The following is an 11,614-nucleotide window of genomic DNA, read 5'->3' as shown; positions in this document are numbered from 1 at the left end:
AAGACGCTTAAATAGGGGCAACTATCATACCCCGATTTTGGTCCTAAATTTTTTCATTTTTTCATTTTTATTTGGCACGTGGCCTAAAGTTCATTTGCATACATTCATGACCAAAAGCAACCGTCCATTCCCAAATCCATATTTTTTGATAAACATTGGTCATTATCTAGGCTTTTCGATCATGGTGCTTTTAATTACAAAATGGATTCTAATTTAAGTTATTTGACTTTCTAATTTTCAAATTAAGTCTAATTTCAAATTTCAATTTAATCTTAATTGTTTTTTTTAATAATGATTCAAACTTTAATTAATTTTAACTTTCAAATAAATGTTAGAATTGATATCAAATTAATTTTAACAAATTATAGATTAATTTGATTCCAATTGGTTTCAGTTTAATCTTAATTGTTTTTTACTAATGATTCAAACTTTAATTAATTTTAATTTTCAAATAAATGTTAGAATTGATATCAAATTAATTTTAACAAATTATAGATTAATTTGATTTCAATTGGTTTTATTGTTTTTTTTATTTTAAATTGATATTTAGATGAATCTTGGATTATTTCTAAAATCCATATCCATTTTTTATAACCAAATATACAATTTCCAATCCCAAAGTTACAACCATTCTTATTCTTTACAATCACTTCAACCAATTCCAAATACTCCATAAACCAATGGCAAAACGCTGTAATTTTAATGAAATCAAAAGAATCAAAACATAAAAAAATACGACATATATTAAAGGTTGCATTAAGATCTTTCATTTGGGAATGAATCACTGTCAAATGCAACATTAGGATATTGTAAGACCTTGAAGTTTATAATAATTCCTTCTTTGTTTTTGTCTCCTTTGTGAACCCGGGATGCGAGAGCTGGAATATAGTGTCCAGCATTTGATTCTCCAGTAATATAAAAGTCATTCTTAACCAATTGAGGGTGTTCCTTAAAAATGCCTGTAATAATTTAAAAAAAAAACTCAAGTTAATGTCATATAATTTATACACGTTATGTGATTCATATCTTGATCATTTTCTGTAATGCTTATAGGAAAAATGATATTTTATATACCTGCAAAAAAGCGTATAAGTCATTGCTAACACCAGTTCCATCAGTAAGAATATCACCTTCATCAAAACTTTAGCTAAAACCTGTCCCAATAGGTTGATCAAAAATAGTATTTGATCCCTGCAAAGCCAGAAAAACACCTTAGTAATGATGTTAATAAATAAAGAGGCTTTAGAGGTATCAAAATTTTAATACGTGCAATCATAACAATATCAGAGTTCCATGGAAAGGTCCATCATAAACTCATGAGATAATCAACATAAAGACATTTCATATGAATAAAATGCTTATACCTTGTCCCAGCCATAACCTCAAATGCAGTACTTCCAAGACCTGCATCTTACAAATACAACAGCGCGAATGAAGAGATTCTGTCCCGAGGACCTGCATCTTCCAAGGACCTCATCACATCATTATCAAGTCCAAATAGCAGCTTTTGTCCCGACAACACGGTTACCGCTGCCAATGAAGAGATTCAAGATTTGTCATTCGGATTTGTTCTCTCTTGATCTTGATGGAAAGATCCTGAACAAGCATTATGATGTAAGCGAACATGTTGCATCATCGTGCCAAAACAAAAGCATAGACCAAGTGAAGCCTTGTAGCACCAGGTTTTGGAGCTCGCACCAATTCGTGCCGCTTACCGCAGAGTATATCTTATCCGTGTCAACTGTGATTGGATGTAGACTTGTTGCTGCAACATTAAAGCCAACATTCCCTACAAGGTTCATAACAGAATAACCTGGTGGCAATGGCTCATATCAGTTTCACAACAAACTCCTTGTAAACATTACAATGCAATCAGGAAAATCAGCGTGATAACAGAAGATTAATCTCTTTCAGTATGATAATAACGATCACGAATAACAACAATTTATTTACTAACTGTTAATATAACATTAGAATCTTTTAGAAGCTCAGTTCAAAAAACAGAACCCCTCTTTTTTTAATGGAATTCTCCACCATATTTCTAACACCTCTAACTAACCCACAAAACCTGTATTTAAGCGACATAATTTCAAACGCAGCCGCCGTTTCTCGAAGCCAACAGCAAACACATTAGCAACAACATATTCAACCGGCAACACCTACTAACCTGCAGAGATTAATAAGCATAACAGTAAGAATAATTCCTCATAGTTGAACAAAATTTCCAATTAATAAGAAATTCTGCACTAACAGTTAAGTAAGACAATATAATGAGACTTAACATTAACATTAGCTTATAACAGAACTGATTTTCATTCTTGATAGCTAGCACTTCTCCACACCTAGAAGTTCATGGCAGTAGCAATAGTTGAGCTTTGCAAATAACCGAAGTGTTTCTTTTCACAAATTTTTACTACAGTAAAACCAAGTAATTAGCAAAGGCTGTAAAGTTCAAAAAATAACCCAAAAGAGAATTAAGACAAAATTAGAGGAAGAAAGCTAAATTCATATTACCGTTTCCGATTTAACATCAAGTAGGGCAATCCAAACTGAGCATACCGAAAGGATTTCGCAGAGACCCCTTTTTTGATCTCCAGAGGCCAATCTGAAACCCTAATTGTTGAGTATAAAAGGTGAGAGAGGAAACGAGAAGATGGACGAAAAAATCTGGAAAGGCAAAGAAACCCTAAAATTTTCCAAACAAAACCTGATTTTGGTGACGGCGTGAAAGAACCTACCAAGGAGAAGAAGATACAAGCTCACCACCGCCGTCAAATCACCGCCAAAGGTGAGTTTTCTTACTGGATCTTCTTTCGAAACCATTGGTTTTCGCGTTTAGAGTGAGATTGGGAGTGGTGTATCGTGAGGTTGGTGCAAGCCGATTGAGAGTTAACGAGAGATTGAGAGTTTAAAGGATGTCGAGAGTGAGAGCCGTTTTGCGTGAGGACGATGAATGAGTTTCTCGTTTCTCTGGTACAGAAATATTGCTATTGTGTTTTTTTTTATTATTATTATTAATATATGTTTTCTTCTGGGTGGAATTTTTATATACTATATAAATATCTCACTGTTAACATTAGTTTTATATTTGTGTTACTGTTATTTGGTTTTTACGTAATATATATATATATATATATATATATATATATATATATATATATATATATATATATATATATATGATATTGTTGATTCTAATTTTATATTTATGTTCCTTTCGATTAGTTCTAGATTCATATAAATGGATTACTGTAATTTTAATTTTCTATATTATAATGTTAGTTTTTAAATTTTATATATTACTTTATTTTCAATATATGTAAAGTTAATCTTAAATATGATATATATTATTATACTTTCTAGTTTAGAGTTTATGTATATATACTTGCTATTCGCTTTTATGTACATATATTTATGTTTTAGGTTTTATAATATATTCTAGTTTTTATTTATTTCTTTTATTTTTATTTATTTTAATATTAATTAGAATTAATTTTGGGTTGGATAACCTTTCATTTATTCACTCGCCCCATATTTATATGAACTTTCCTTATTTTAATTTTATCTTTTGTAGTTAATTAATTATTTAGTTGATTAAATTTTAATTACTTAATCATTTGTTTTTTAAGTTACTAAGTAAGCTATTTGGCTATTTGTTTAGTCATTTGATTAGATATTCTCTTCAATATTCTTACCAAGTATGTAAATTATCATATTAACATTTCACATAATTTTGATTCAATTTTACTAACATTTCATTCTATTTCGAAATCTTTTTTAACTTTCCGCAATTTCACAATAAATACAATTAATTTTAAATCACTTTCAAAACCAAATCAAACTCAATATCCAAACTTTTTTTCTTAAATAACTCGAAAGAAGAGGACCATTCGAATCTTGCATTCCGGTGGGAACCCTCGAATGATCAGTCCTGAGCCTCACGTTTTGGATTAACCATTCATTCTTTTTCTTTCATTCTTAAAACACTTGATAATTAACTTGGACAAAATAAGGGTCGTTGGGATCAAGCATTCTGGGGTAACCCTTTGAACATTTGATTCTCATCAAGTGTTCGTTGTCCATTAAATAATTATTTTAAATAATTCGAATGAAAAAGGACCATTGGAATCTAGCATTCCGGTGGAACCCTGAATTATTGATCCCAAGGCTCATGTCTCGTTCTCATCAAATATTCGTCTTTCAAAACTCAAAAAAATATACTTAACTCCTACCTTAACACTTTTTCAATAAAGATGGAAATGGAACATGGTGTATACCGTGCACTCCTGAGATTAAGATTCAAGGCGGATGCCTTGCCTATCTTAGCTCTCGCCATCGTCTAAAATTGTCAATGCGGTTTCTTCAAACCCCTTTCTCAATCAAATTCAAAACACTTAATCTTTATTAAACATTTTTCAATAAAGATGGAAATGGAACATGGTGTATACCGTGCACTCCTGAGACTAGGATTCGAGATGGATATCTCGCTCATCCAAGTTCTCGCAATTACTCAAAAATAAATCCAACAAATCAAACTCTTTCTCGCCGCCGTGCGACTAATCAAAGAACCTTTTTCATAAATGAAAGATATATTGTCTTAAGTGATACAAAACAATGTTATGGCCACGATTGTTGAGTCGAGATAAGTGACGCTTTTCCGAATGTAGATTTATAAATCCGTTCGATGTGTGGTATGCGTCCACTCCTCATCTGTTTTGGGTAAAACAATGTTCTCGTCGATTAATACAATATAGCTTTCGCTAAAATTGACCAACAAACAAACATTTTTCTACCCAGAACTACGTAAGCCTTGACTTCTCTATTGAGATACGTAGGAGCAGGATTTATAAATCTTGTCAGGCTCATCAATAAAAAACTTAGGTTTAGTCCTTCGTCAAAAATACAAAAACATTTCTTCTCTCTTTTATTCTTTCTCTCCCTCATTATAACTTGAGAAGACTAACATAAGCTAACATTCAAAACGAAACTAACTAAACGGTTCCCGTTGAATACAACGGACGTGAGGGGTGCTAATACCTTCCCCTTGCGTAACCGACTCCCGAACCCTGATATTGGTTGCGATGACCATATCTTATCCTTTCTATTAGGGGTTTTATCGATATTTTCCCCTTCCCATTTTGAGAATAAATAAAGTTCGGTGGCGACTCTGTTCAGTCCATCATTGCGAGCGTGCGATCGCGCTTCGCTTTAAAGTCGTATCCCCATTTTTCGAGGTGCGACAGTATGCTTTATCTTTCATGAGCTCTTTTCTTTATGATGTGCTTGGTTAGCAAAACTGACTATGCAATCTTCGTTACTTGAGGTCATGCAATGGCCTAAGTTTGGGGGAGTTTGATAAGTGGTTTTTGCACCTTCTTTTACTGTTAATGTCATTTAATCTTTTCACTATTTTTCATCAATTTGTTTCCATTTTCTACATTTTATGCTTGGGTTGTGAGTTTTTACTATTTTCAGGATCAAATAAATATTCAATAAGAATTTCGGCTAAAAATTATGAAGAATCAGAAAGTACGGCCCAAGGAATAGTGGGTTACTACGGCCACTCGTAGTGTATGCGACAGGATGTAGCAAAGGAGTAGTTGAAACCCCTATTTCAAAGGAAAATGCACAAAAATAGTGGTCTGCTAAAACCACCTGTAGCACCTGCTATGAACCGTAGCAGACATAACCCCCCAACTTCAATTGGAAAGCCAGAACCAGTGGCCTCCTACGGCCACCCGTAGCAGGAAAGCGTGTGATTTTTAGAAACTTTCCCTTTTTAGGCCAAATTTGGAAATTATTGGTGATTGGGCTATTTTCAGACCTGATCTTATTGTCTAGAAAAATCTGATTGACTAGGGGAATCTGCAAAAGGGATATTTCTCTATTTAAGCGAATTTGCTATCATAGTTGAAAGTACTTCTTTTTGGATGGCAAAAATGCAGAGAGAAAGATTGGAGAACACATAAGCTTTGGTGAAAGGAGAATTTTCATGAACGGAAGCGATTGAAGATTCAATTTCATCTTAACACCCATAATTTCTAAACTTTGCATTTTGTTTTCATTGAATATTTTGAGTAGCTAAACCCCCGATGTTAAGGGATATCCTTGATTTGGATATGTAAATGACTATGATTCTCTATTTGCAATAACAATGTGTTTTTGATAACTAATTTTTTTCTTGATGTTTGTAATGCTTTTTCTTTTGGAAAAACTGAGATTGATGTATGATTAATAACTAGGTTGGACCTTCGTTGGTAATGCTTTCATGAGAATATGCTATGGTAGATATCCCAAAGGATTAGGGTTACCCTATAGTAACCAGATAATTCTTGATATACTAATGCTTAATTTCATTGGTAATTATCTATGGACATAGTCATTTGAGATGAATGATTAAAGGTTTTCTCACTAAGGACTTAGGAGAAAACAACTTTAAGAACTGGTGTTGATTACGTAAAATATGTTGTTGCAATGATGATTCATATTTGTTACAAGAAAGAATCATACACTCTTCCTAGCATGATGCTCATATTTGTCAAAACCATTTAAATCATCTATTTACTTTATTCGCAGTTATTTTTATAATTTCGCACAACAAATCTCAACTTTAGTTTTTGTTTGATTGAATGACAATTAGAACTCATTACTGATACACAGTTCTTGAGATCGACATTCGGGGAAACCTCCTCATTATTACTACAGAGGCTAAAATAATACACTTGTTATTTTACCGATCACTTCATAAGAAAGAGTTCAAACTCTTGATTTTGATCCTAGCTTGTTTGACCTTGTGATTTCCCTCATGGGTGTCGCCACCGTGGGATTTTCTGACAGGGAGGCGTGGGAACCGGGACTATGGACTAAAGGATGCCTCATCGATCGAAAGAGAACAAGAGAAGGCAAAGCATAATAGTCTCCACCGAATTTTATTTGGATTGTCTCTATGGGAGAGGCAATGGGAAATAGTCGATAAAACCCTCAAAAGGATATGTGCACACGGGTAGTGCGAAGATAAGGAATCGGTCTTGTAACCGAGATTTAGGTTCGGATGTTGGTTACGTAATGAGAAGGTATGAACATCCCTCACATCCATGGTACTATATGGGAACCATTTTGGTTGTTTAAATATGTGGGTATTTATCGCGTTTATTGTTTTATTTTCAAAAAAGTGTAAAAAATGATTGGACTCTGAGAGTTTTTGTTTATTGTACTCACCAAGGATTGTGGCTCTTGTGCCTACATATCACTCATTGGGTGATGAGGAATCAGAGCTCCGCAGTTTGGAGTAGAAAATGTTTGTGTGTTGGTTGATTTTACCTTTGAGAAAAGGGTTTTGGGGATGGTGCCCTAAGGAAAAAATAGGTTTGATGGGTTGTATAGATTTTACCTTAAATAAGGGTTTATGAAAAGAGTCTTGCATCCAAAATAATTAGAGTAAGGGTATGAAAGCTCCTTTATTACTCATTATCCACCAAATTAAGGCTCGTGGTACACAATACTAATTACTGTTTTATTGTATTTTGAATTTGATTATGAAAATGTTGCTTGACGTTTGGATCAAAGGTTTGTTTATTTGGTTATGAAATTGGGCAGCGTAATAGGTATACAAAGTAACAAATAAGAAAGTAAAGGGTCTCATTGAAAGGTAGCATAAGAGAAAACCTTGTGTGTGCAAAAGTAACCTAATCTAAACAAAGGATAATGGTCTTACAAACATGTCCCCCTATGGTGGTGACATTCTTACAACCGGTATGCAAGTTATAGATGAAATCCAAAGTTAACAGAGTATCACAAAGGATATAGAAAGACCTCCAAGAAAAGGTACTAAATGAGATCCTCTAAGTCCAAGTTGATTAAATGGAATGGATATTTTTGATCTTATCATTTAATCATGTTTTTGTTGTTTTTAATTGCATGATGATAATAAGTAAATGACAATAATAAACATGCATGATGAATTTATATAATGAGTATGATGATGATGATTACTTGAATGTAAATTATAAAGTAACAACATAAAAGTAAACAAAAAATTAACGATGATAATAACAATGGTTAGTGGTAATCAAAGTTAGTAAAGTTAAGTATGGTTAGCATTATGTACAAGTTCAACACTTGAGGATTATCTATCCTTATGTCAAAAGATTCAAAATATGGTGCATAAGGGGATAACTTATCACTGATGCAAAGTATTGAAGATGATCAAAAGATCAACTTACAATAGATTTGAAACAATGAAATTTATGCAAACCCCAAGTCCATCTATCAATAGTTTGACAAAAGGAAGACTATACCAACTCAAGGATTAAAAGTTAATGTGTTGATTAAGTGATTAAGTTAGGAAAGTTATAAGGGTAAATGTATAATGTGAATAAACTAGTAAGGGTTAGTGTATAATATAGATAAGTTAATATAAAAGTTAGTGGGTTATTATAAGCAAAATTAAAAACATGAATCAGATGAATGCAACAAGTTAGTATGTACATAAACAAGGCTTCATCTACATGTCAAATGATCCAATTTGATTGATATAGGGGAAATCTATCCATGCTTCAAAATTCCATGAATGAGCACTTGATCATTCATTGGTAGTTTGAAACATGGAAGGTTCAAACAACCCTAAACAATCCAATATCATGATAAAAATAGACCTCACTAGACACTAGGTTCAAGACCTCAAAATTCAACCAAAAAATGTCCAAGTGACATGAAAGAAAGCATAAATAAATAGTAGAGGCAAAAATATCAAGGGTCCATGTTGGAAATATTTTCAGAATAATAAAATTAAGTGGGGTAAAAATTAAAATGAAAATGGAAATAAATATGATAAAAATTAAAAATAAGAGTGAAAAGAATAAAAAAGGACAAGAAGTGCATGCGCTAGAGGTTGGACCCCTGACCTTGAGGTCAGGGGGTGAGGGTGGGGGTGGGGGGGGGGGGGGGTGGCAACCCCCTCTCCCAATGGGCCAAGCGCGCACTTGTGATATGGAAACACGCTAATGAAATAAAATAATAAAACAACAGTTAAAATGGAAAACGCATGCTAAAGGACCAATCAGGATACAACATCAATTATTTTCAAATTCAAAAATTGTGGGCAAACGTTCATCTTCAACCATGGAACCTCAGAATCCAAACTAAAAAATAAGTGTTTTTCACGGGATTTAAACATGGAATCATTGCCCAATCATGAAAACGAATCAACCTCCACACTCATGAGCCATTGATTGGCTCTGAGTGTGGAATATTTTGTCAAGAACCAAAAGAACAACTTTGACCTAGATTAAAAATTAAATGGTGGATATTGATTAATCAAAGCTCAAAGCATAAGGTTAATGATCAGTGAATAATTTCAAGTGGAATGGTAACATGTTTGAGTGGAGGGGGTGAGTGGAACTACCTGATCGGAATCGATCTCAGAGTGGTGCTCCGATGACTTGGTGTAGCTCAGGTGAGGTGTTGAGAAGGTGAGTTAGGACTTGGGAAAGTTTGAGTGATGTTCAAGGATGGTTTCTGGGTGTTTATTAAGAAATGAAAGGCTTTGAATCTCAAAAATTGAAACTCTGTTTTGGATGGTTTAGCTCGAGTCTGCAGCATGGTGTTTTTGGCTTGTGAAGCTTGTGAAATGAATGGAACACCTTAACTATATCGGAAAAATAGCAAGCTACTATTTTGCCTGTTATAGTAATAAAGGGGAAATTCCCCGAATGTCGATCTCAAGGACTGCAAGTTAATATTGAGTTCAATTCATCATTCAATTAAACAAAAATTATTATTGGGATTTTTAAATTCAAAATTATAAAAATAAAGGCAAAGGAAAATAATAATGAAAAATAAGGGTTTGCAAGGTAAGAGGAACAATGCCAGGGAAGGTGTATGATTTATCCCTGTAACAACTCTGAGTCACTATTGCATCAACAAATATCAATTACTACCAGCTCTCAAGGGTATTTTCTCCCAAGTCCTTGGTGAGAAAACCTTTAATCATTCTATCCTAATTTCTATGTCCATATGCAATTAGGGTGAATTTAAGATTTATTATATCAAGAATGCTCTGATTCATACAGGGTATCCCTAGTCCAAGGTGATATCTACTGCAGAGTAACCTTATGGAAACCTTACCAATGGCGGTCCAACCTAATTGATAACCATAAAACAATCTCGATTGGTCCGAAAGAGAAAGCATTAAATACATCAAAAAATTACCGTAAAAATAATATTATAAATGCAATCGTAAATTCATAGTCATTACAATTCTAAATCAGGGACACACCCTAACATTGGGGGGTTTATCTACTCATATTGTTCAAAACAAATTCAGGATAAAAAATACACATTACAAGTAATTGGATGACTAATCGCTTCCGCTCATGAAAACCTCCCGCTCTCCGAATTCCTTGATCTCTATAATCCTTGCTCGTCTGACAATGATGTGTTCGCCTCGTTCCAAGATCCTCTTTTCTCTTGTAGAAACTCTCCTAATATAGTGAAAATCCCTTGGAAGAAGGTGGAAATCTCCAAAATATCCCTGTAGCTCAAGCTCGGTGAAAAAGCCCGAAAACTAGAAAATTAGCGTTTTAGGCTGACACGGCCGTGTCAGCTCTCTGCCTTGTGGTTTCCTTGATGACACGCCCCAGGTGACCTGACACGGGCCGTGTCAGCTGATACGGGCGGCCGTGTCAGACCATTGTCTTGGGCATTACTTATTCTTTCTTGGCCTTCCTCCTGACATGGCCCGTGTCAGGTGACACGGGTGGCCGTGTCAGGTGACACGGGTGGCCGTGTCAGGTGACACGCGTGGCCGTGTCAGGCCTCCTAAACTGTGAAATCTTCTTTTTTCGACCACCAGAACTTTCCACTTTCTCGCATCGAGTCCGTTGGATCTTCTTCGTGGACCTGGAGGGCATAAACATGACAACCAAAGCATAAAATCATGAAAACAAAAAATAAAACCGACAATTAATAAAATTGCTTAAATGACTTACGGGAATGAAACTTGAATTTAAAGGTACCATAATGCATACACAGTGTCTCAAAATCCTTGGTTTCTTGTTGGATAAGCAATAAAAACATAGTGAAAATGGTGATCGATCACCTATTTATAGGGAAGGTGGTGGAATGGTTTGTAGGGAAAGATGAGAGAGTTTGCTTCAGAAAGGTGTGAAGCTCGAAACACGCTCAAGGTGGAACTTTGGGAGATATGGAATGGTACATTATGACCTTGCTTGCACTCCAGACCAGTTGGTTTTGTTTCTTAACATCAATTGGGAACAAACAAAGGCAAGGAAATGACCTTCTGTGCATTTAAACTTTGGCCATTTTGGGAAAACTTTCACTTTTCACATGGCATCGGGTTTCCAAATGTGAGAGGTTTTTCCATCCAAGTTAACTTCCATTCTTGTCATGATGAGTTTTTCAATGTGCTTGGGGACAAATGGGATCGGGAAAAGTGATTTGAGGACTTGGTGGATCTAATTTCAAAATATGACTTCACTTGGTCTAGTTTGTGCATCATGGCAAGTCAGCAACTCTGAACCAAGACCAAATGAAATTGGCTCGTGCATTTTGCATGAAAGTTGTGCAAAATATTCCTTGCCATGTCCTTGATTAT

The 11,614-nt window shown here is 34.4% G+C and overlaps 1 long non-coding RNA gene across 9 annotated transcripts; it reads right to left on the bottom strand.

Annotated features, from left to right (window-relative positions):
- Nucleotides 1–562: 562 nt before the first annotated feature.
- Nucleotides 563–3,018, bottom strand: LOC127128222 (uncharacterized). 9 transcript variants are annotated; one of them, XR_007805786.1, is made up of 7 exons: nt 2,739–3,018; nt 2,515–2,613; nt 2,283–2,413; nt 1,699–2,167; nt 1,365–1,596; nt 1,075–1,191; nt 563–959 (listed from the first exon to the last, which is right to left on the bottom strand). It is a non-coding gene; the product is annotated as an uncharacterized LOC127128222 (long non-coding RNA). The 9 variants fall into 9 exon arrangements; XR_007805785.1 differs by having other exon boundaries at nt 1,716–2,167; XR_007805783.1 differs by having other exon boundaries at nt 1,365–1,813; nt 2,069–2,167.
- Nucleotides 3,019–11,614: the final 8,596 nt, after the last annotated feature.

This window comes from Lathyrus oleraceus, chromosome 3, assembly GCF_024323335.1.
Source record: "Lathyrus oleraceus cultivar Zhongwan6 chromosome 3, CAAS_Psat_ZW6_1.0, whole genome shotgun sequence".
NCBI classification, from domain to species: Eukaryota; Viridiplantae; Streptophyta; class Magnoliopsida; order Fabales; family Fabaceae; genus Lathyrus; species Lathyrus oleraceus.
Note: the sequence above shows the minus strand (reverse complement) of the source record. Positions and strands in the feature narration are given on the sequence as shown.